General features: G+C 43.5%; 5 non-coding genes across 5 annotated transcripts; all 5 read right to left on the bottom strand.

Annotated features, from left to right (window-relative positions):
* Positions 1 to 752: 752 nt before the first annotated feature.
* Trnar-ucu (transfer RNA arginine (anticodon UCU)) lies at positions 753 to 825 on the bottom strand. The gene has a single exon. It is a non-coding gene; the product is annotated as a tRNA-Arg (tRNA).
* A 1227-nt stretch (positions 826 to 2052) lies between these two features.
* Trnar-ucu (transfer RNA arginine (anticodon UCU)) lies at positions 2053 to 2125 on the bottom strand. The gene has a single exon. It is a non-coding gene; the product is annotated as a tRNA-Arg (tRNA).
* Positions 2126 to 3352: 1227 nt separating this feature from the next.
* Positions 3353 to 3425, bottom strand: Trnar-ucu (transfer RNA arginine (anticodon UCU)). The gene has a single exon. It is a non-coding gene; the product is annotated as a tRNA-Arg (tRNA).
* Positions 3426 to 4652: 1227 nt separating this feature from the next.
* On the bottom strand, positions 4653 to 4725 carry Trnar-ucu (transfer RNA arginine (anticodon UCU)). The gene has a single exon. It is a non-coding gene; the product is annotated as a tRNA-Arg (tRNA).
* Positions 4726 to 5952: 1227 nt separating this feature from the next.
* Positions 5953 to 6025, bottom strand: Trnar-ucu (transfer RNA arginine (anticodon UCU)). The gene has a single exon. It is a non-coding gene; the product is annotated as a tRNA-Arg (tRNA).
* Positions 6026 to 23213: the final 17188 nt, after the last annotated feature.

The following is a 23213-nucleotide window of genomic DNA, read 5'->3' as shown; positions in this document are numbered from 1 at the left end:
CCTGGCAATTTCATGCCGTCCTCGAAGCGTCAGCCATTGCTTGGTGACAGTGTGTTTCGATGAGACGTGGACAGATGATGCATCTCTCTCGCCGTCAGTTATAGGCGGGAATCATACTTAATGTAGTTTTCTGCAAGCGTCAGCGGAGCGTCAGACATCTCTGTCTGGTCTTCTCCCTTCATGTATCCAGCAAGCCCCCTCCTGACAGTCTCCAGTAAAAGCCCCCTGTGCTGAAGCGAAAATTGCCGCCGTTTCTATAGATACAGAGTGCCATTGTTTAATGGGAACAGTTAAGGACCCATAGTACAATATCTTGTTGTGAAACAGTCTACTTTTCTCACTTGTGGCAGAGGAAACTGAAACCCTCTCACCTTGGGCTGGAAGAATTAAAGATCATGACTGGGATTACGTACATTGACTCGTGAAGTAATACAAACTTATTTCACTCTTCATTGTATTTGCTTCTGTACAAAATGTGCGTTCTATTGCTATATTTCTATCTGTAGGTAAAAATTGGGCATTGAAAGAAAATTTGAGTGAACAGGCACGTGAAGATATGGTTCCGTTTGTACAGCATTTACACATAACAGCGTCATGGATAACAGATCTACGAGAATTTTGCTTGTGTGTGTAAGGTCAACATATTTAAGCATAGAACTGAGGTCACAACAATTTTCACCTTTTGAAGACGCTTGTGGTTACCCATATGTCAATACCCATCTCGTGATCGGCACATATTTTTAAAAATTGCCCGTCCCTTGTGGGGATCGAACCCACGACCTTTGGATTAGAAGTCCAACGCGCTATCCTCTGCGCCAAAGGGACACTGTCCAAGCGACGGGCTCAGATGTCAGAGATTCTGCAAGACATGACCCGTGCTACAAGTCTCGCGTTACTTTTCTGATAGGCTTACTTTCATATTTCTCTGAAGCAATTACATCAAAGACTCATTATTTATGTAACAGACACGATACATCGCTCCGAATCGCTCTATTTACCATGGCCCTACTGATTGAAACACCTGCGTATTGACAGAGTTGCTCTGTACAATCGTAGTAACACAGTCCTGCTATTACATTCGCTCACGTGCGCTGCTTACAGATAAGTGGGAATTACGTTCTTTAGAACAGCATCCACTCACAAAGTGGTAAACGACACACTGGAAACACTGTATGATTAGTCACATTTTTTGACTTTGGTTGACTGCTGTGTCACAGCCGGTCCCCATCATATGTATACACTCCAACGGACGTGTGTGCCCTGTTAGCACATTTACCAGGAACGTTAGCTGCATCACCTCCCTGGCAATTTCATGCCGTCCTCGAAGCGTCAGCCATTGCTTGGTGACAGTGTGTTTCGATGAGACGTGGACAGATGATGCATCTCTCTCGCCGTCAGTTATAGGCGGGAATCATACTTAATGTAGTTTTCTGCAAGCGTCAGCGGAGCGTCAGACATCTCTGTCTGGTCTTCTCCCTTCATGTATCCAGCAAGCCCCCTCCTGACAGTCTCCAGTAAAAGCCCCCTGTGCTGAAGCGAAAATTGCCGCCGTTTCTATAGATACAGAGTGCCATTGTTTAATGGGAACAGTTAAGGACCCATAGTACAATATCTTGTTGTGAAACAGTCTACTTTTCTCACTTGTGGCAGAGGAAACTGAAACCCTCTCACCTTGGGCTGGAAGAATTAAAGATCATGACTGGGATTACGTACATTGACTCGTGAAGTAATACAAACTTATTTCACTCTTCATTGTATTTGCTTCTGTACAAAATGTGCGTTCTATTGCTATATTTCTATCTGTAGGTAAAAATTGGGCATTGAAAGAAAATTTGAGTGAACAGGCACGTGAAGATATGGTTCCGTTTGTACAGCATTTACACATAACAGCGTCATGGATAACAGATCTACGAGAATTTTGCTTGTGTGTGTAAGGTCAACATATTTAAGCATAGAACTGAGGTCACAACAATTTTCACCTTTTGAAGACGCTTGTGGTTACCCATATGTCAATACCCATCTCGTGATCGGCACATATTTTTAAAAATTGCCCGTCCCTTGTGGGGATCGAACCCACGACCTTTGGATTAGAAGTCCAACGCGCTATCCTCTGCGCCAAAGGGACACTGTCCAAGCGACGGGCTCAGATGTCAGAGATTCTGCAAGACATGACCCGTGCTACAAGTCTCGCGTTACTTTTCTGATAGGCTTACTTTCATATTTCTCTGAAGCAATTACATCAAAGACTCATTATTTATGTAACAGACACGATACATCGCTCCGAATCGCTCTATTTACCATGGCCCTACTGATTGAAACACCTGCGTATTGACAGAGTTGCTCTGTACAATCGTAGTAACACAGTCCTGCTATTACATTCGCTCACGTGCGCTGCTTACAGATAAGTGGGAATTACGTTCTTTAGAACAGCATCCACTCACAAAGTGGTAAACGACACACTGGAAACACTGTATGATTAGTCACATTTTTTGACTTTGGTTGACTGCTGTGTCACAGCCGGTCCCCATCATATGTATACACTCCAACGGACGTGTGTGCCCTGTTAGCACATTTACCAGGAACGTTAGCTGCATCACCTCCCTGGCAATTTCATGCCGTCCTCGAAGCGTCAGCCATTGCTTGGTGACAGTGTGTTTCGATGAGACGTGGACAGATGATGCATCTCTCTCGCCGTCAGTTATAGGCGGGAATCATACTTAATGTAGTTTTCTGCAAGCGTCAGCGGAGCGTCAGACATCTCTGTCTGGTCTTCTCCCTTCATGTATCCAGCAAGCCCCCTCCTGACAGTCTCCAGTAAAAGCCCCCTGTGCTGAAGCGAAAATTGCCGCCGTTTCTATAGATACAGAGTGCCATTGTTTAATGGGAACAGTTAAGGACCCATAGTACAATATCTTGTTGTGAAACAGTCTACTTTTCTCACTTGTGGCAGAGGAAACTGAAACCCTCTCACCTTGGGCTGGAAGAATTAAAGATCATGACTGGGATTACGTACATTGACTCGTGAAGTAATACAAACTTATTTCACTCTTCATTGTATTTGCTTCTGTACAAAATGTGCGTTCTATTGCTATATTTCTATCTGTAGGTAAAAATTGGGCATTGAAAGAAAATTTGAGTGAACAGGCACGTGAAGATATGGTTCCGTTTGTACAGCATTTACACATAACAGCGTCATGGATAACAGATCTACGAGAATTTTGCTTGTGTGTGTAAGGTCAACATATTTAAGCATAGAACTGAGGTCACAACAATTTTCACCTTTTGAAGACGCTTGTGGTTACCCATATGTCAATACCCATCTCGTGATCGGCACATATTTTTAAAAATTGCCCGTCCCTTGTGGGGATCGAACCCACGACCTTTGGATTAGAAGTCCAACGCGCTATCCTCTGCGCCAAAGGGACACTGTCCAAGCGACGGGCTCAGATGTCAGAGATTCTGCAAGACATGACCCGTGCTACAAGTCTCGCGTTACTTTTCTGATAGGCTTACTTTCATATTTCTCTGAAGCAATTACATCAAAGACTCATTATTTATGTAACAGACACGATACATCGCTCCGAATCGCTCTATTTACCATGGCCCTACTGATTGAAACACCTGCGTATTGACAGAGTTGCTCTGTACAATCGTAGTAACACAGTCCTGCTATTACATTCGCTCACGTGCGCTGCTTACAGATAAGTGGGAATTACGTTCTTTAGAACAGCATCCACTCACAAAGTGGTAAACGACACACTGGAAACACTGTATGATTAGTCACATTTTTTGACTTTGGTTGACTGCTGTGTCACAGCCGGTCCCCATCATATGTATACACTCCAACGGACGTGTGTGCCCTGTTAGCACATTTACCAGGAACGTTAGCTGCATCACCTCCCTGGCAATTTCATGCCGTCCTCGAAGCGTCAGCCATTGCTTGGTGACAGTGTGTTTCGATGAGACGTGGACAGATGATGCATCTCTCTCGCCGTCAGTTATAGGCGGGAATCATACTTAATGTAGTTTTCTGCAAGCGTCAGCGGAGCGTCAGACATCTCTGTCTGGTCTTCTCCCTTCATGTATCCAGCAAGCCCCCTCCTGACAGTCTCCAGTAAAAGCCCCCTGTGCTGAAGCGAAAATTGCCGCCGTTTCTATAGATACAGAGTGCCATTGTTTAATGGGAACAGTTAAGGACCCATAGTACAATATCTTGTTGTGAAACAGTCTACTTTTCTCACTTGTGGCAGAGGAAACTGAAACCCTCTCACCTTGGGCTGGAAGAATTAAAGATCATGACTGGGATTACGTACATTGACTCGTGAAGTAATACAAACTTATTTCACTCTTCATTGTATTTGCTTCTGTACAAAATGTGCGTTCTATTGCTATATTTCTATCTGTAGGTAAAAATTGGGCATTGAAAGAAAATTTGAGTGAACAGGCACGTGAAGATATGGTTCCGTTTGTACAGCATTTACACATAACAGCGTCATGGATAACAGATCTACGAGAATTTTGCTTGTGTGTGTAAGGTCAACATATTTAAGCATAGAACTGAGGTCACAACAATTTTCACCTTTTGAAGACGCTTGTGGTTACCCATATGTCAATACCCATCTCGTGATCGGCACATATTTTTAAAAATTGCCCGTCCCTTGTGGGGATCGAACCCACGACCTTTGGATTAGAAGTCCAACGCGCTATCCTCTGCGCCAAAGGGACACTGTCCAAGCGACGGGCTCAGATGTCAGAGATTCTGCAAGACATGACCCGTGCTACAAGTCTCGCGTTACTTTTCTGATAGGCTTACTTTCATATTTCTCTGAAGCAATTACATCAAAGACTCATTATTTATGTAACAGACACGATACATCGCTCCGAATCGCTCTATTTACCATGGCCCTACTGATTGAAACACCTGCGTATTGACAGAGTTGCTCTGTACAATCGTAGTAACACAGTCCTGCTATTACATTCGCTCACGTGCGCTGCTTACAGATAAGTGGGAATTACGTTCTTTAGAACAGCATCCACTCACAAAGTGGTAAACGACACACTGGAAACACTGTATGATTAGTCACATTTTTTGACTTTGGTTGACTGCTGTGTCACAGCCGGTCCCCATCATATGTATACACTCCAACGGACGTGTGTGCCCTGTTAGCACATTTACCAGGAACGTTAGCTGCATCACCTCCCTGGCAATTTCATGCCGTCCTCGAAGCGTCAGCCATTGCTTGGTGACAGTGTGTTTCGATGAGACGTGGACAGATGATGCATCTCTCTCGCCGTCAGTTATAGGCGGGAATCATACTTAATGTAGTTTTCTGCAAGCGTCAGCGGAGCGTCAGACATCTCTGTCTGGTCTTCTCCCTTCATGTATCCAGCAAGCCCCCTCCTGACAGTCTCCAGTAAAAGCCCCCTGTGCTGAAGCGAAAATTGCCGCCGTTTCTATAGATACAGAGTGCCATTGTTTAATGGGAACAGTTAAGGACCCATAGTACAATATCTTGTTGTGAAACAGTCTACTTTTCTCACTTGTGGCAGAGGAAACTGAAACCCTCTCACCTTGGGCTGGAAGAATTAAAGATCATGACTGGGATTACGTACATTGACTCGTGAAGTAATACAAACTTATTTCACTCTTCATTGTATTTGCTTCTGTACAAAATGTGCGTTCTATTGCTATATTTCTATCTGTAGGTAAAAATTGGGCATTGAAAGAAAATTTGAGTGAACAGGCACGTGAAGATATGGTTCCGTTTGTACAGCATTTACACATAACAGCGTCATGGATAACAGATCTACGAGAATTTTGCTTGTGTGTGTAAGGTCAACATATTTAAGCATAGAACTGAGGTCACAACAATTTTCACCTTTTGAAGACGCTTGTGGTTACCCATATGTCAATACCCATCTCGTGATCGGCACATATTTTTAAAAATTGCCCGTCCCTTGTGGGGATCGAACCCACGACCTTTGGATTAGAAGTCCAACGCGCTATCCTCTGCGCCAAAGGGACACTGTCCAAGCGACGGGCTCAGATGTCAGAGATTCTGCAAGACATGACCCGTGCTACAAGTCTCGCGTTACTTTTCTGATAGGCTTACTTTCATATTTCTCTGAAGCAATTACATCAAAGACTCATTATTTATGTAACAGACACGATACATCGCTCCGAATCGCTCTATTTACCATGGCCCTACTGATTGAAACACCTGCGTATTGACAGAGTTGCTCTGTACAATCGTAGTAACACAGTCCTGCTATTACATTCGCTCACGTGCGCTGCTTACAGATAAGTGGGAATTACGTTCTTTAGAACAGCATCCACTCACAAAGTGGTAAACGACACACTGGAAACACTGTATGATTAGTCACATTTTTTGACTTTGGTTGACTGCTGTGTCACAGCCGGTCCCCATCATATGTATACACTCCAACGGACGTGTGTGCCCTGTTAGCACATTTACCAGGAACGTTAGCTGCATCACCTCCCTGGCAATTTCATGCCGTCCTCGAAGCGTCAGCCATTGCTTGGTGACAGTGTGTTTCGATGAGACGTGGACAGATGATGCATCTCTCTCGCCGTCAGTTATAGGCGGGAATCATACTTAATGTAGTTTTCTGCAAGCGTCAGCGGAGCGTCAGTCGAGCTAAGTCGGGACAAGTCGCATAAGTGGAGCACCGAGTCTGCCAACCCGAATGGCGCGAGCCGAATCCCGGCGCCCCACTTGCGAACGAACGCTGTCAGCCAGCCTCATGCGCCCGAAATTTTAGTGAAATAGTTATATTGCAATGCTGAAACGAAAAGTCTTGCCATTTCTAGTGATACAGGTTGCCATTGCTTAACGGAAACAGTTGCGGAACCATAGTAGAATATGAGGTTGTGAAAAGGTCTGCTTTTTTGTCACATTGGTCCTGAGGAAAGCGTAACCCTCTGTTCTTGGACTGAAAGGTTTTAAAGCTAAGGATTGGGGTTACACAAATTGATTCCTGAAGTAATTCAAAATTATTTCACTATTCGTCGGATTGATTTCTTTCCAGAATGTGGGTTCTGTTGCTATACGGAAACAGTTGCGGAACCATAGTAGAATATGTGGTTGTGAAAATGTCTGCTTTTTTGTCACATTGGTCCTGAGAAAAGCGTAACCCTCTGTTCTTGGACTGAAAGGTTATAAAGCTAAGGATTGGGGTTACAGAAATCGATTCCTGAAGTAATTTAAAATTATTTCACTATTCGTCGGATTGATTTCTTTCCAGAATGTGGGTTCTGTTGCTATATTACTTTCTGTAGGTCAAAACCGGATACTGTAAGGTAGTTTCCTAGAACAGGAACGTGAAAAGATGGTACAGTTTTTACATCATGTACATATAACAGCGTCATTGATAACTGGATTGCGAGAAATTTAGTTACATGTGTAAGGTAAACATCGTTCAGCAGGGAACTGATGTCACAATAACTTTAGCGTTTTGGTGGCGCTAGTTTATGTCTTCTATTTCTTTCGTAATCGGGAATTTGTGATTTGTGTGCAGTTGTGCTCGCAAATGACGCAGCCTTAGTATTCCCCGACGATGCCTCAAGGCGTTTAAGGTGTTGCATACGCGTTCATCTGAAGGTGAGAGCATTTACATTGATGCTAGAGCGAATGGGAAGTTATTTCCGTTTCCAGGAACAGTTTTGAAAGGTGTTTCATTGCCTATCTCCATATTTTTAAAATTATTTTAAGCGCTTTGCTGAACTGTTTTGCTTGGTGTGCTTAATGGTCCGTTTTTACACGTTCCATTTCTATGTAGACCTCTAAATCTGTAAGACCGTCTCCACTGATGTTATGGGAAAAGTAACCAGTATAGTGCCCTGTTAACCACATAACAGCATTATTTTTCGATTTTGGGTAGTACGTTTCATCTGACTGTACAGTTTTTTTCTGTGTCGACCATATCTGCAGAGGTTCTAGAAGGGGACTCTATATATTATCCAATACAAATCCAAGGGTGGACACGATCTCCCCACGTAAACCTGTGCGGAAAAATGTCGACGAGGTGATAACGAAGGCAAACGTCTGTTTAACACAATCCGGTTGAATGAAGTCTTTCATTTGTGCTGAAAATGGTTTTAACCGCCTTGTACAGTGCTGATGTAGCCTTGGATGAATGGCACTGCAGTTAATATTGTTCCAGAGTGCACACCAATTGACGCCAGTGTATTTTAATCCAATTTTGCTCCGTCCTTCATGTGTTGTGATATATGCTAAAATATCCTTTGTATTTAATTCCTGTGTCGGTTTAGTTTATTTCTCAGATACCTTCTTTCAGTGTAATACACCCACATATGTTTTAATTGAAAGCTTATATTTTGCACATTTATTAGCGAATCTGTACTTCCTGGCTTAACTGCGTTGAATAATTTCGCTCAAAGACTCTCAGGGTGACTGTGTATAAACGTGGACATAGCTTTCATATACAGCAAAGTTGCCTTACTTTTGATGTCAATGAACGGTAGTTCCCGTGAGTGGGGCCTAAATGTTAATGCCGTGCTCCCTGAATGTTGTGAGTTACCTTCCGCAAATTTTTGGCTGTCATCTGTAAAGGGAGGGCAGTCAGCACCATTCCAAGAGCCTTGTGTTCCGTAACTTTTTGAGTCCATTGGAGTATAATGTATAGCAGTTCTCTTATATTTTAAATTTTCCTTTTAGTTTCATTGATCCTTGCACCTGATGCTGAAAGTATTTATTTAGTTCTGCCTCTGGACTCCACGTTTCGGACTATTATCCATACGTCATTCGTGTAGAGCCAACCACAGAGTTCGTCCCCGATACTGCAATGCCTGTCAGTTTGTGTTGCAGTTGTCTTAAAAAGGCTCCACAGAGACGACAAAAAGTAACGTCGACTAGGGACTGTCTTGAGACACCCCTCTTTCAATTTCTATCTGTGTTGGTAGTCGGCCGTTGACAGAAACTTTAGCAGACATTTTTGTGGCAGCGTTTCTGATGATATCTGCATTTCCTGACAAGAATCCCATTCTTCTCATTGTTTCGAGGAGGTACTTTTGGTCGACCTGATATATAAAAATCGACAAAAATGAGACCTCAGTTAATATTGCTGCAACGTTAAGGCAATTATGTCCCTTTACTGGGCTGTGGTTTGGAGTATTGTCCTTCCAAAGGTCCATGTTTCATGGTGCCAGATTATTTTTTCTGTGAGTCTTATGATATTGCTATTTATTATTCGTGCAATAATTTTGTAGTCGGAGTTCAGTAGAGAAATTGGCCGTAGATTGTTTATTTTCCTACATCTTCTGTTTTCTGTGATCAGTACAATTTTACATTCTTTGAATTCTGTGGGTATACGTTGTCCCTGCAACACTTCGTTCTCAATTTGAGTTATCTTGTCTTCTATCAAACCCTAGTATCGTTTGTAAAACTCGATAGGAAGACCATCGGGAGCAGGTGATGTTTTCCTCTTTGAGAGAATCGCGGATGTTGTCTAATACTTCTTTGTAAGAAAAAATGGAATAGGGTTGTTCATTGTCCTCTCTATTTATTTTAGAGGTCATCGTGCCAAGCAATTCATCATAATGTTCTTCGTGCGTTTTACCTGATTCATACACGTCGCTATAATCCCTCAATATTTCTCGAATTGTGTCGTAATGTGTGGTGAGGGTGGTACCGTCTACCAGTTTAAGTTCCTCCATGAGAGTCCTTCTTCGGTTTCTGCTGTGTTTAATTACTTTGTGTAAAGACGCTGATTCGTCCTCACTGACCGAGTTTGCTTTTTATTTTATTTTGAGTCCTTCCAGTTCTGGTTCCTTCACTTTTATTAGCCTTGCCTTGATCTTTTTAATCTCCTGTATAATTCCATCTACCTGATCAAATAACCCTCTTCAAACACTGCAATAAAATTCCGTTGACCTTCTGACTTCCTCATTTCGCTCTATACTAAAATATTTCATTATTTTGCGTAATTTCAGCATCATCCTGAGAGTCCACCATTCTAAAACACTGTGGTAGTTCGTAAGAGACCGCAGACACAGGTCCCACGCACGAGTGAGTGCATCTTCTAATTCCTTCTCCGCTAAGACAGCAACGTTCATACAACACTGCCTCCAGAACCAACGAGTTGTCTGTCGGTCTAAATTGTTACAAGCAGTGATGCGGCTGTGATCGGAAAAGCTTGCTCGAATGATGTCTACGTTTAAGAGTTGTGTCTCTAGGTTCTCTAACACACAGATTCTATCGATTATACTGGAAGAATTGCTGCATTCTTAGGTGTGTCTGACGAGTGTCGGTCACTTCACTTTCGTAGCATATGTGAGCGTCAGTGCTTTAACAAGACGACTCAGTTCATGTGAGGGATTAAAGTTGGGGGCCTGATGTTTGGGACTCGACAAACAATTTAAACCGCCTCCTATTATCAGTTTTTAGCGTCTTTCCTAAGTAAATAAATTATGTCGTCCTTAAAGAAATCTGGATCTGTTGGAATTATGCGAATTTCGATCGGGTGCGTACAGGTTAATGATCGTGTAACCAGGGTTACTTCTATGCCGCGTCCAGATTCCGAGATTTCTACAACACTAACGGGAATACCTGCCCGTACTAAAAGTGTCGTGTTTGCTCAAATTTCAGCTGCAAAATTAATTATTGTAACGTAACCAGGTACGGCGAAGTTCGACATTGTCACCTCTTATAAGAGGTGCAGAATTGTTTTAGAGCTGCGGTTTTCACGCCAGAACGAATCTTATTTACGTATAATGAAGTTATCGTATAAGCCTGTAACATGCCTTGAGACAACATATGGACATAATATGATAACACGGGGAATTAGTACTAGACATTCTGCTGCAGGCAGAAAAACCCAACTAAACAGTGCTGTAAGTTAATGTCAACATCACTTTCGTACAACCTGTCTGTTGTTAGTGAGGAACCCAGAGGTTTATCGGATTCGTCTGTCTGACTGATGGGTTCGACAACATGTTTTACATAGTTGCCATCGGAATTGTGAACAGAGTTGGTTCTTTCCATAGTTTTCTGTAAAGTAATCTCTTGTTTGGAAGTCTTCGTTTACGCTTGACTTCTCGGGTGGGGGAGGAAGGAAGGTTAAGGTTCGGTTAATGTTTAATTCGGCAGAGCTGAGAATCACTTTGCGTTACTTGAGCTTTCAAATCTGCATTCTGTTGTAATGAAATCGATTCGACAGAAGTGGTGTCTGACGATTCTTTGCGATTTCCAGCTGCCTCCTATTGTTTAGGAGGTGCCGCTGCACATTCACCGTTTGGGTGATGTTTGATAATGGCTTCCTCAGTCCCGCTGTTATCGAACTCTGTTTCTCCTGTCGCAGTAATGGATTCAACGATCGATATTTCAGGACCGAAGTTGTCACCAGATTGTGGAACTGAGACAGCAACACTTGCTATCAGTCGACTGCGCTCATCCTGTGGCTATGGTTGTTTCCATTTCCTCTAGTTGCCGAGGAGCTTCATGGGCTAGACTTTCTAAGCAGACAATGGGTGCTGCAAATATTCCGATTCGTTTTCTTTTTTTAGGTGCACGGTCTCGGTTAGGGCTTCACCGGGGCTGGCACCGGAAACAATGTGATAGATCTGTTCCGTCATTACAACATCACGTAACGTGAGCTTGCGACTTTGCTGCAAATTGTTTTTCAAAACAAACAGGCGACGTGGACAACCCTGCCTGAAATGACCACTTTAGTTACAGACGTGGCACGTTAAAACCTGACCAGAATAAGATATCTTAGCTTTATAACCACATACCATTAGATGAGACGGAACGTTCATCTTACCTGCATCTCAACAGCTCTAACTCTGCTATAACACTGCAGCCTGCGCTGGCTGGACCACACTTCATTTCAGATACTTCTGACGTCACCATATTTCGACAAGATATCCTTGAGGAACCAGTTTTCAACACACGGAAACTCTTATATTCAACGCCAGCATTAGACATTGTAACTATACTTACAGCCCCGTCACGGTGAAGGAACTCGATTCGTCCTCCAAACTTCATCAGCAGACGCTCCATGACAACAAGATTCAGAAGCTTTACATAGAACAGTACTGTTTCAAGTCATAAAAAGCTGTATGAACTTGGTCAGCCGTTATACCAACAACATACACAATCCAGTTATGAACCTCGAGGAAATTCGGTTGTACAGACCTTATCGACTTGTCGAATTCAAGTTTCAGTGCAATTTTCTTGGGAACATCCGAGACATTTCGCAATTTACCTATCGGGGTACATCGCCTACGAAGACAAAAGCATTCATCCACTAGCAATGGTCACTTGCACGAAGACGTGAACACACGGCAAACACAAACAAGTAAACACCACTAGCAGAGCGAAGCAGTAAAGAGGTCTTCACTGCCCCGCGTCTCAAGTGGAAATGCTCCAAAGGGACGCTGTGCCGATGTTCTGCGGCAATGTAAATAAATCCGTAAGACATATCAATTGACACCTGTCTTTCAAGTTGCTTTTTAGTTCAGTCATAGTCATTCGCACCCTTTCACAACACTTCTGTATGCATTCTACTTGTTAGGCCAACTTTCTTATTTTCTGAAGCAAATGGGCGGAAAAAAATCATTATTTATGCAACAGACGGGATACAGAGCTGAATCGCTCTATTTGCCATATACCTACCTATTCTTACACATATGTATCGCCAGAAATATTCCATGCAATCATAGCAACACGTCGCTACTATGAGATTCATTCAAGTGCCTTGCTCTGCTCTCTTCAGAACGGCATCGACCACAGAGTGTGAGATGCCGCACTGGAAATACTGTGCGATCAGTCACTTACTTTGGCACTGAAAGTTGCTCCCATTGTTAATCTCCCACGGTACATCGTGGCACAGATAGTGTGTTACCTGCACGGAGAATTGAGGGCAGCGTGCATGTTCCGCCATTGCAGTACCGAGCGGTGACATTCTGATTGCCACGCATAGCCCCTCGAAGGAGAGACAATTTGTCTCATAAGGAAAAAGCTACCTGTAGTAATTAACACAAAAGTGATCCAGAAAATTCATGCACATCAAATGTAAAGGTATATACAAAAAGAAATGATCTTCTGTTTGAAGTAAAAACGCACATAATTTTATAATCATTTAACAGAATGTTCACATTGCAGAACAAATAAAAAAAACGAAAACCCACTGATGATGGCACAGTAGTGCCGCAACATGCTTGGGAACTGAGAAAAAACGGTGTTTTGCATAACTGGCGGCCTCACATCCAAAAATTTTTAACTGTAAACACGGCCAATACAAGGAGCTGCATATCAAAAGACGGATACTAACAAGCACCTCTCAAAAGGTTGGTGAACGTATGATATCATTTCTACCATTCTGACATACAATAGCGTGCAGCATAACTGGTTATCGAGAAATTTACTAGTATGTGTAATGTAAACAAACTACCATAGAAGTGAGCCCACAACTACTGCTACCTTTTGAGCACGCTGGTGGTTACCCATGTTCCAACACCAATGTTGTGCTTAGTACCCACTTTTAAAAGTTGACCATCCCTTGTGGGGATCGAAACCACGACCTTTGGATTAGAAGTCCAACGCGCTATCCTGTTTTTATTGTTGTTTTCGTACCTTTTGTTTTCATCTCGAAATTCGCTGCTAAAAATGCGACACTACTTCTTGCTGTGTCGCGTCTATATGTTGCATTCAGTCACTTGAGACACTAAGTTTGCAAATCAGCACCAAATACTTAGTGCCTTCGTAATCGGCTGCAGATGTACCTCACTGCTTGTGATAGAATGGCGGGTTGACGCTAAGGCCAAAGCGGTGGCGGCGCCACCTCCGCCGACATTCACTACACTCGCTATTAAATGAAAAAAATATATTACAAGAACTAAGTATTTGATATGGGCATTCTGTGAAGATTAACAAAATCAGCGCGCTTTGGGCCCTACTTTAGTATCACCAATCGCAGTATTAACATGTGAGAGTATTTGTTTATACCACGCGCATTGCTAATTTTTCTTACCCTTAGCCGTTATTTTCGAAAGGACCACGGCAAAAATTCCTGATTCAACATACATTTTCCTCCTCTGAGGATCGAACGCACAACTTCTGGTTTAGTAGTACAGCGGTCTGCCACTTCATTTTTTGTTTCTTGTTATCAAAATTGTGTTCTCGACTAGAGACCTAATATCAGCCTCCTTCATAAATAAACTATTATCTTTTAAGAAATTAAATTCAGAAGTTATTAGAAAATCTAAAATCCTCTTCTTTGGGTAACGCTGATAACTTCGTTGTAAATAAGACTGAAAAATAAATTATGCTTCCCTTCTTGATAACAAGAATTTCCAGATGATCAACTTGCAGTGACTTAGGCGAATTAAAAGGGTGCTAGGGGAGGAGTCGTGACGCGACGCAGAAGCAGTGGGGCCTCTTCGCGGCACTACTGATGCCCCGCGACCCGAAGCTACCCCCGTACACCAGCGTACCCTACCCAACCTCATTCCGTTAAATACGATTTTTAGCATATTTCCGAATATCTTTCCATGATTCTTATTGTTGTATCCACGGACCCAACCAACCAACAAACTCGTGCACGCGCGCCCTGACCGTGACCTCGCTGGCCACAGTTCCTGCCGCGGCCGTCGGCGTCTCAGGGCGTTACCGCCGACGGGGGAGGTCGCGGGTCCGCAGCGCCCTCTGCCTTTTGCATATAAGGAGGAGCGCTGGGCCCGAGACGGACACTTGTCTATTGCTAGCCTTTCGTGGAGTTTATAGTGGAGCCATTGCAGTGTGATATTTGCTATTGTATTCGACTAGGCTCAGTGCAAGGATTACTCTTGGATATTACTTGGACTTGTATTGCTGGTGTACGTTTCGCCAGAAATAAAGATAAGTTATCTCTTCATTCTAGCTGGCGCAATTCTTGTCATTAATTATTTTTCGGCCAACAGACATAGCTACATCCTGGTCACTACCCACGCTTTATACAATTTGTGGTGGCTGCCCCAAAAGTACCGCCGAGGACCTCGGGTTAGGGAGCCGTCACAATACTTATATTTACTAATTTTCGAAAATTCTATGTCCATATGCACTCTGAATTCGACATGATTGTCGTCGCCGAGTTTGTTAAAGCCATAACTTGAATAGTGGCCCAGTAACCAAGTGATAGCGTCATTTTTCATCTTTGGATAAAACTTTTATCACGTCGATGGAGTATCGTCACCGGTATATTGTCTGGAACGTTCCTAGATATAATTGTTACTTTTTCTTGGATCCAGCTCCAGTTGTGGATACGTTCTCAGCAGGTGTATCTGTACGGAAGAGTATTGACGAGGTTGCAGTTAGTATAGAGATCGGTATCACTCAGTCCTATCTTTTTGAGTCTCTGGTTAGTACTAATTATATCACTGATTGCTTTGTATCACCGGTACGAACATTGCAGCCGAGTACACTGCAACCAACATTTGACCATGCTGTGTCCCATTTTGCTCCACTGTATTGTTCAACTGTTGGGTTCTAGCCGTCGAGTTCCCTCCTTTCTTCTAAAATGGTTTTTGCAGTTACATACTGTGATTGCTTTAACTTTTGACTAAGGTAGCTATTTTCAACATAATACTCCCTGATATGTTTTAGCTGGTAACAAGTTGTTTCAACATTGAGTGGAGGACTGGAACTTCGTGGCCAAGACAGCATGAAATAAGTGTGCTCCTTATGTCCACCAATCCCATCCCTCCATTTTGCAGGATGTAGCGCTGCCGTCCTTGCAAATACAGGAAAGATCTCGCTTTTCCATATAAAATTCTTAACCTTAGACATTATATTTTTAACCATTTCCGCACGAATAGGAAGAACCTGGGCCGTATAGTATGCTTTAGATAAAACACACGTATTAATCAATTTAGTTCTGTGAAATTGGTTCAGACTTCTGTGGTAGTTGTCAATTAACGCACCGTTGATTTTGTGGGCCACATCCCACCTATTCGCTGCCGTCATGTTTAACGTGGACGCCTCCAACACTTTTCCTACAGATTTATGTTCTCCTACGTGTGTGGCACACGAAACTGGAGGATGATCAAGCCCTTACAGATTTAAAAATCTGCTTTTCCTTTCATTTATTTTTGCTCTAGATGCCTGTCAGTAGTACTGGGGTACAGTCTCTAATGTAGTGACGTCATACTCATCTCTGATAAGTACTTCGACATCATCCGCATAGGCTCCTGCGACTGACTTCTCTCGTGAAATCGTTATTCCTCTCATCTTTGCCTGTAATGGTTTTAACAGAGGTTCTAGCGATCATGGGCAAGTGGCTGCCCTGAGGAATACCTCTGTCTATTTGGAGCCGTTGCGTTACTTGGGAATTGGCTGAAATTTTAGCACTGATGTGTACGGCTGGCCCCGGCGGAGGTTCGAATCCTCCCTCGGGCATGGGTGTGTGTGTTTGTCCTTAGGATAATTTAGGTTAAGTAGTGTGTAAGCTTAGGGACTGATGGCCTTAGCAGTTAAGTCCCATAAGTTTTCACACACACATTTTTTTAGCACTGATGCCCGTGGCCATATATTTTGTTATTGCGATCGTGGTCTGTAGGAAGCCCATGCGCTTCATTGTCTCTAGGAAATACGTGTGACGGACAGGATCAAACGCCTTAAAAAATCGAGAAAGATCAGACCACATTTTACGTTGCTGGCGCTGGCTAGTACTATAATATTCCGATAAAAGGCTACTGTTTGCAGTATGGTTAGCTGAGAAGGACATGTCTCCTGTTTGCAAATGTTTTGGAAGTGAGCGGCAGAAGTCTCAACTGCACGAGCCACAATCTTGTAATCCGAATTAAGTAGTGATATCGGTCGAAGTTGGTTAGGTTTTTGCTACCTCTGTTCTTGGGGACGAGAACAATTTTACATTCCTTAAAATCTACTGGAACAGACTTCTCCTGCAGGACCAGATTCACCACGTGTGTGATCTTCTCCCCAGTTATGTGACAGTATCTTTTATAAAATTCAATGGGAAGACCGTCAGTTCCAGCGGACCTTTTTTTTTGGGGGGGGGGGGACTGCATATTATTTCTAAAACATCTTGTTTACTGAAGTCCAAAAAAATGCTTCTTCCGTTATACTCGAGGTAGCCGGCCGAGGTGGCCGAGCGGTTCTAGGCGCTACAGTCTGGAACCGCGCGACCGCTACGGTCGCAGGTTCGAATCCTACCTCCGGCATGGATGTGTGTGATGTCCTTAGGTTAGTTAGCTTTAAGTAGTTCTAAGTTCTAGGGAACTGATTACCTCAGCAGTTAAGTCCCATAGTGCTCAGAGCCATTTGAGCCATTTTATACTCGAGGTAACAACATCAAAGAATTGGTCAGCGCTTTCTGCGTGGGCAACACTTGATGTATACGTCCTTACGTAGTAGTTGTAAAGTTCGCTGACAATATTCCTTCGATGATGGTCGTGCCGTCGCAGAGTTTTATTTCGTCAATGAAACCCCTCCTTCTATTCTTCGCGTGTTTTACAAGGTGACACAACGCCGCCGTTTGGTCTTCGCCTACTGATTTAACTTTGGATTTTATCTTAAGACCCCCCTAACTGTTCCCATTTAAGACTGATTACTTTTGCTCTAATCTTTCTAATGTTCTGCATTCTAGTAGCTGTGTCATCCGCTCTGTCTTACAGATCTCGCAATACTGAATAACAACATTCCATTGTCCTTTTAGTTTCAGTAGCTCGTTCAGTACCAGAGGATGTAAGAACTTTGCGCAGTTTTTGTTTCGCTTTACCACTCTAGGGAAGTCATTAGTGGTGCGTAGGCACTGGTCCCAAGCACGCCTCACTGCCTCCTCCAGATCTGATTGTGCTGGTAATGAAATGTTAACATTCCACTGATTTTTAAACCAGCGCGTGGGCTGTTGTTTCAAATTTATACACGCGACGACGCCATTGTAGCCAAAGAAGCTGATAGGGATCGTTTCGACATTTAAGAAGTTGTTTTCTATATTTTCAGTCTAGTCTGCTACAGGAATTCCCAACGACGTGTGTGAACCTCACTAATGTTTGGTACCGAGCTTCCCAAGCGTTTTTGAGTTTAAGATCACGAACAAGACGGTTTCACTCAATGAATAAGTAAAATTTGGGGTCTGATCTTTCCGGGACACTGCGCAATTGAAATCACCTCCAATGGCAAGCTGCTTAGAACTTTTCCTCAGTAAATAAATTATATATTCCTTATAAAACCGTGCTCTGTCAGCTCGACGAGTACTTCCGGAAGGCGAAAAATATTGACGCTCAACCCTTCACCGCTGGCCGGAGTGGCCGTGCGGTTCTAGGCGCTACAGACTGGAACCTCGTGACCGCTACGGTCACAGGTTCGAATCCTGCCTCGGGCATGGATGTGTGTGGTGTCCTTAGGTTAGTTAGGTTTCATTAGTTCTAAGTTCTAGGCGACTGGTGACCTCAGAAGTTAAGTCGCATAGTGCTCAGAGCCATTTGAACCATTTGAACCAATCCTCTACCCGATTCTAAACTTTCGATGTGGGTGACTGGAATGTCTTCCATAAGTAAGTCGGCAGTCCCCACGTTCGTTTATGGGGAAGAATTTATTATTGCTATAAAACCGGGATTGTTTATTTGCTGCAACGCCACCTCTTGCAAAAGGGCTGCGTCTGTTCCCAACTCGTAAATATATTGTTGTGGAGCACTCACCTTGACTTCAGATCTGATTTTGTTAGTATTTAACGTCATTATTTTATAGGTATGTGACATACTGATACCTATGAAGAAAGGCGGAGGAATTAATCACCGTAACGGTCGGATCTTCATGCCATTACATTTTTGTTTTCGTTTGGAAATCCTTGTCTTGCTCGTTGTGTTTCCCCCCGGCATCTTTATTCTTATTTTTCTTGCGTACGGCATTTACATATAGTTGGATTCTGTTCCTGCGACGCCCACTATGGGCCAGCTCTGCAGACGACGCCGTGGGTGGGTCTTAGAGGAACGTCAACGGCTAACAGCCGTCCCGACACTTCGGCCGGAATCGCTCTCGACATGTCCTCCGGCTGCAGCCCAGCTGAGGAAGCACTTCCGCTAACAACTTGTTTGTCATCAACCTCTGCCTGAAGTTGTTTGTTGATACCTTCAGTTTCCGACTGCTGTGTATGTTCGTGTTTCTTGTTGTGATAACATTCGTGTTGTGTTTCCGCTTCGCGAGCTTTTGCTATTTGCTGTTTATCATCCTCACCTAGAGGCATGGTTTGTTTACTGTCACAGCTGTCCACCCTGTGTTGACTCGCTGCGGCCATCTGCGGTTCACATGTTGGTTGTTCCACCGGAACTTGTTGCTGTGGATGGGTGAATAGCCGGCCATCCGCTCTCCGACTGCAGCTGCAGTGTCGCTGTTTGTCATTCCTGAGGAAAAATCGTCCACTAGAGCGGATTCTAAAAATAACCCCAAAAAATTTTGGTCGTACGTGGAATATTTAACGCTAAAAATAATTCAATACCTTCTCTTGCTGACAGTACGGGTAATGTTGAAACGTCCCCTTTGAACAATTATACATGACTGTGCTTAAACTGACACACAATATTTTGTTAGCGCAACGCAATCTGACTTTCAAAATTCCTTACAAAAGAATGGCCCTGACTAACATTAAACTATACCTTTCACAAATCACTTACCTCACAAAAATCTTCGCTGCTCAAGCTACTGCAATACAGCGAGCGCCACTACTGCCAGCTAAATAAAAGATTCAAACTATGGAAGGCACTAACTACTGATAGGGATAGTTAGCAAATGAAAGATATTAATAGAGAACAAACAATGTATTTACCTTGATATCATCATATATAAATATAGCAGTTCATGACAAATTTCAAAACTCCGCCATCTCTCTCCCCACATCCACCACTGCTGGCGGCTCACCTCCAACTGCGCAACGCTACGCGCTGTTCACATCCAGCTGCCGCTGCCCAACACTACAATGGCAGACAACAATGCAAACTAGCCACAGACTGCACACAGCACAGCCAGTGATTTTCATATTGAGCGCTACGTAACGTTGCCAATAAGAAAACATAAACAGCCTACTTACAATGTGACGGATGATGATGAACAGAAGGCCGAAATTCTAAACTTGGCTTTCAAAAATTCGTTTACGGTAGAGGACTGCAGCACCATTCCCCCTTTCAATTATCGAACAAACACAAGGATGGATGACATAGCGTTTAGTGTATCTGGGATTGTAAAAGAGTTAAGATCCTTACACGCCAGGAAGGCATTTGGCCCAGACGGTATCCTCGTAAGTTTATATGTTGACTATGCTACAAATATAGCACCATTCTTATCCATCATCTATCAAAGATCATTGGAACAGCGGAAAGTTTCACGGGACTGGAAGAAGGCCCAGGTCATGGCAAACTATCAAAAGGGTAGAAAATCGGATGCACATAATTACTGGCCAATTTCAGTGACATCGATTTCTTTTAGAATCATGGAACATATTTTGTGTTCAAACATAACGAGCTTTCTAGACTCTGAGAAGCTCATCTGCAGAAACCAGCACGGTTTTAGGAAACAGCAGTCGTGCGAGACACAGCTGGCCCTCTTTGTGCATGATGTACAACAGGCTCTAGATAACGGCTCCCAAGTTGATGCCATATTTCTCGACTTTCGAAAGGCGTTCGACTCGGTTCCGCACTGTCGCTTGCTCCAAAAACTGCGCGCTTGTGGTCTATTCGATGACATATGCGGTTGGATAGAAAGTTTTCTAACAGCAGAGAGCAGTATGTCGTCCTGAACGGGCTGACCAACAGAAACAAGCGTAACCTCAGGTGTGTCCCAGGGCAGCGTAATAGGTCCGCTGCTTTTTACGATTTACATAAACGATCTGGTTGATGGTATTGACAGTGGCATTAGACTGTTTGCCGGTGATACTGTAGTCTACAGGAAAGTAGTATCACACGAGAGTTGTGAAGAAGTCAATGAGGATTTGCAGAAAATAAATGCGTGGTGTAATGACTTGCAGTTATCTTTCAATATTAGTAAGTGTAACCTACTGCGTATAACAAGGCGAAAATCCTCATTAATGTTCGAGTACAGAATAAATGCCCAGTCTTTGGAAGCGGTAACATCCGCCAAGTGTTTAGGTGTGGCTATTCGAAATTATCTCAAATGGAATGATCAGATTACACAAGTAACGGGCAAGGTGAACTCTAGATTGCGTTTTATCGGTAGAATCCTGAAGCGATGCAGTCCTTCAACAAAGGAAATTGCTTACAATACGTAAGCTCCTCCAGTCTTAGAGTAATGTTCGTCTGTTCAAAAAATGTTCAAATGTGTGTGAAATCTTCTGGGACTTAACCGTTAAGGTCGTCAGTCCCTAAGCTTACACATTACTTAACCTAAATTATCCTAAGGACAAACACACAAACCCATGCCCTAGGGAGGACTCGAACCTCCGCCGGGACCAGCCATGTTGGTCTGTATGGGACCCTTACCAGTTGCGTTTCATTCAAGAGATTGAGAAGGTCCAAAGCAGAGCAGCAAGATTCGTGACTGGAATATTTATATACCGCGAGAGCGTTAGAAATCTGATAGAAAGTCTGAAGTGGGATACACTTGTAGGTAGACGACGCTCTAAACGGAAGGGGGCTGCTCACTAAATTCCGAAATCCGATCTTCGCCGAGGATGTAGAGCATATATTATTCCCACCAACTTTCCAATCGCGCAATGATCACCACTCAAAGATAAGGGAAATTAGAGCTCGTACTGAGGCGTTCAGACAGTCGTTTTTCCCTAGTGCGATCCGCGAGTAGAACAGAGGGGGGAAAAACGACTTCGGCGCGAATTGTGTTCTCCGCCACACACCGCTTGGTGGCTAGCGGAGTATATATGTAGATGTAGAAAGTTTTAGGAACCTAGCATCAGATCCACGTTCCTGCCATTTATTTGTCGTTGATGCTGGTGTGCTGTGTACATCTCCCTCAGAGCTACTACCGTCAAAAGTTCTGCGTCTCTTTTTGGTGGCAGTGTCGCTTGTCGCAGGTGTCGTTTCGTCCGTACTTTTCCAAGCCAGGGTGGGAAATTCCTCTATGCGTACTACTTGCCGTTCGTGCAACTCAGGTGCACTATCGGCCGTAGCAATTTCTACCGCCTGATTATCTGTAATGGTCTCCGCTAGCGTTAGCCGTTTCCGTTGCTGTAACGAATTTTTTAAGACAAAACCCGTCTGGGATAATCGTGGCGCATGTAGCCACTCTCATTGCAGATATGACACGTCAACGTTTGACCTCTGTAGTGGCAGACCATGATATGGGAAGGAATATTGACTTTAATATGCATTTCCACGGCTCTAACACCACTGTGGCACTGCAACCTACTGTATGTTGGCTAGACCAGGTACGTTGCGAATCATTTTTACATCCCCATACGCGAATATCACATCTTTCAAATAGCAATTTTCAACTTCTGGGGGAAGATTTAAAATACGCACGTGTTTATACTCTACGTAGGCATTAGTAATGGTAACAGTACTTACAGAGTTATCCTGGTAGCTCTCCCGCCATGCTTCACTAGCATCTTATCCAACAACACAGGGTTCAATAATTTGAAGAAAAACAATCCTGCTTCATATCGTAATATGCAGTGTGCGCCTGATCAGAACTGATACTAATAATGTCCACGATCTAATCATGAATTTCCAGACACGTCGCTTGCAGGTGATGGGTAGACGTTTCAAATTCAAATCCGAGGGCATACTTCCTTGGAAATAACCTGCCCATATCAGCAGCTAACCAGCGATCGAGACAGCGAGATAATAAGAACTAAACACAGTTATAAACTGTACCGCAATTAATTTTAAATAATCACTGCACTTACGAAAGGAAGTAGAACAATCACAACTAACACCACTCTTAAACACCGGCTTAACGGCGCTCTCAACACGTCCTAACAGCTCGGTGTCTGAAACGGAACTGCAAAAGGGTTCAAATGTCTCTGAGCATTATGGGACTTAACTGCTGAGGTCATCAGTCCCCTAGAACTTAGAACTACTTAAACCTAACTAACCTAAGCACATCACACACATCCATGCCCAAGGCAGGATTCGAACCTGCGACCGTAGCGGTCGCGCGGTACCAGACGGTAGCGCCTAGAACCGCTCGGCCACGCCGGCCGGCAAACGCAACTGCCAAAGGGACGCTGTGCCAATGTTCTGCAGCAATGTTAATAAAGTCGTAAAA

Source organism: Schistocerca serialis, chromosome 1, assembly GCF_023864345.2.
Source record: "Schistocerca serialis cubense isolate TAMUIC-IGC-003099 chromosome 1, iqSchSeri2.2, whole genome shotgun sequence".
In the NCBI taxonomy this organism is placed as follows: Eukaryota; Metazoa; Arthropoda; class Insecta; order Orthoptera; family Acrididae; genus Schistocerca; species Schistocerca serialis.
This window is presented reverse-complemented; position numbering and strand designations above follow the sequence as displayed.